Source organism: Cibotium barometz, chromosome 62, assembly GCF_041138505.1.
Source record: "Cibotium barometz isolate CiBa-2024 chromosome 62, ASM4113850v1, whole genome shotgun sequence".
NCBI classification, from domain to species: Eukaryota; Viridiplantae; Streptophyta; class Polypodiopsida; order Cyatheales; family Cibotiaceae; genus Cibotium; species Cibotium barometz.
Window position 1 is genome coordinate 8,864,558 of NC_141107.1, and position 3,177 is coordinate 8,867,734.

The following is a 3,177-nucleotide window of genomic DNA, read 5'->3' on the forward strand; positions in this document are numbered from 1 at the left end:
CCTACACCTCCCTTAGTACCAACATGGCTACTTAAGGTGGTGAAGTGTGGTGGAAACAACAAAATTTAGGTTTACTCATTTGGTGACCTTTTTTTTACAATGGCTTGGGTAGTGAGGTTTTGTGATGTAGCTCTTAGAAGAACCTATCATTGGAGATCTTCTCTTTGATCGATCTAGGTTCAATGTAGTTGATTTTTTTACTCTTGATTCTGTAACTTTGTGTCCCAGTTTGTTGCAATGGTTGCACTTTGTCTTGTGCTTGAGTCTGCATTCGCTTTGGTAGTGACCCATACTTCCACGTTGGTAACACTTCTTGGTTATCTTGTTATGGTAAAGAATGCTTCGTTACTATCATTTGTGCTTCCTTGTAGTAGGCTAATTTTTAGCTTCCTTTCTTGTTCGAGTGATGAGATGCATCCTTCAAATGTGGGTGATGGAAGATTTTTTAATGTGGTCACTAATGCATCATATTCCGGTGGCATGCTCTTTAAGAGAATCACTAATCCATCCTTCTCTCCTACCTTTGCATGTATGCCTTCCAATTAGGATGTTATGCTCTTCATTTTGCTCACATGTTGTGCTAGTGACTCATTGAACTTCATTTCTAACCCATAAAACTCAATGATGAGATGAATTTCTTGATTTTTTGCTTTAGCCCGAAACATAGCGTTTAACTCCTCCTATGCATCTTTGGCCCTTATCATTGTGATCAATGTGGTGAAAGATATCAGGCCCCAAATGCACCTAATGAATGACAATGCTTGCTCATCTCTCACTACCCACTTATCATTAGGATAAGCAGGTGCATTCTCTTTAATAATGAGTTTTTATAGTTGTTTTGTGCATGAGAAGATACTTTATTTGTGTAGCCCAAGTTTGGAACCCTTCCTAGTGAATCTCTCTTATCTTGACTCATTATGCTTAATGCCGTTTGCAAAGTTCTTACCCAATTTTGCACTTGGGCAGTGTCTAGTTGCTTATAATTTGGCGATACTAATGTGGTGAAATTGTTTAAATACACTTCTTGATAGCAACTCAAATGCAAAGTGAATATGTTTGAAAGTTACACAAGGGTGATGCAACCCATATTTTATAGATCTGAACTCATCTTATCTTAATTTTTGCTAAACAACTGCTAGTGAAGTGATTAAGCACTAAAAGTGGAGATTAGTGTAGCAAAAACTTGGAGAGTTCAATTGAGCTCACCAAAGGTAAATTTGATGGGGTTTTTGTGCTAGAGTTGAGGCCCTTGGATGATTGAAACTCTTGAGCCCCAAAAATTGCAAAGTTTGATGTCGAAAAACAAAAAATATAGCTAAAGATTTCGACTAGTTTTTTCCCTCTCTCAGCTTCAATACTATGCCAAACGGATTGAATTTCAAATTGTAGACTCCTTGTACTTTGGGAAATCAACTCCTATGAGAGTCACTCCCAATTTGAAGCATAAATGGAGAACAAATAGATCTGTATAGGCAGAGATAGAAATGTGAAATTCGGGTGATTTTAATAACATTATGGGTCTCCTCCGGTGTGTGTAGCTGCACCTGGATGAGTTGAAGGTGTCTCCAAAAAAGTATTTGCAAATGGGTCCAAGAGTTGGCAATGGCAAGCTCAGGAAAATCAAGCCACAAGAGAAGAATGTGGATAAGGGTGGGATTAGTGAACTTAATGAGTGATTCGTACTCATTTAAATGAGTTTAATGAGTGATTAGTACTAATTCTAACGACTAATGAGCTGATCCAAGTTAATGAAGCTATGAGAGAGCTTCAGTTGGCTCTGATACTATGTTAGAAAACATGGCCATAGAGGTGATGATGAAGAAGGTGAGCTAAGGTGGATAGAAATGAAGGAAACTCATCATGAGTGTGTCTGTGATGATTAGAAATGCACTCAAGTTAATTAGATTATAAGATTGAGACTTGTACTCATAAAGAAACTTGAGATGTGATTGATTGATTCATTGCTTTTGGAAAGACCCCATTTTATATGAGGCGAGTACAACATGGGATTGCTTTGCTTTATGGGATAATATCTTTGATGATGTGGCTCAATGCTAGGCATACTCACTCCCTACCTCTTCTAGTGCACAGGGTACCACAAATCTCAACACCCCCCCTTGGTGCCTTGATGGATAGTAGGCGACTACAAGGTGGTTGTACGTGAGGCATACTCACTCCCTACCTCTTCTAGTGCACAGGGTCCACAAATCTCAACACCCCTCCTTGGTGCCTTGATGGATAGTAGGCGACTACAAGGTGGTTGTACGTGAGGTGTTACATGTTATCACCCTCCCTTAGTGCCAGTATAGCTACTTAAGGTGGTGAAGTGTGGTGGAAACAAAAAAATTTAGGTTTACTCATTTGGTGACCTTTTTTTTAAGAATGGCTTGGGTAGTGAGGTTTTGTGATGTAGCTCTTAGAAGAACCTATCATTAGAGATCTTCTCTTTGATCGATGAAGGTTCTATGTAGTTGACGTTTTTACTCTTGATTATGTGACTATACGTCCTAGTCTTTGCCAATGGTTGCACTTTGTCTTGTGCTTGAGTCTGCATTCGCTTTGGTAGTGACCCATAATTCCATGTTGGGAACACTTCTTGGTTGTCTTGTTGGTGAAGAATGCTTGGTTACTATCATTTGTGCTTCCTTATATAGTAGGCTGATTTTTTAGCTTCCTTTCTTGTTCAAGGAGTGATGAGATGCATCCTTCAAATGTGGGTGATGGAAGATTTTTTAATGTGGTCACTAATGCATCATATTTCGGTGGCATGCTCTTTAAGAGAATCATTAATCCATCCTTCTCTCCTACCTTTGCATGTATGCCTTCCAATTAGGTTATGATGCTCTTCATTTTGCTCACATGTTGTGCTAGTGACTCATTGAACTTCATTTCTAACCCATAAAACTCAATGATGAGATGAATTTCTTGATTTTTTGCTTTAGCCCCAAACATAGCGTTTAACTCCTCCTATGCATCTTTGGCCCTTATCATTGTGATCAATGTGGTGAAAGATATTAGGGCCCAAATGCAACCTGATGAATGACAATTCTTGCTCATCTCTTACTACCCACTTATCATTAGGATAAGCAGGTGCATTTTGTTTAATGAGTTTCCATAGTTTTTTTGTGCATGAGAAGATACTTTATTTGTGTAGCCCAAGTATGGAACCCTTCCCTA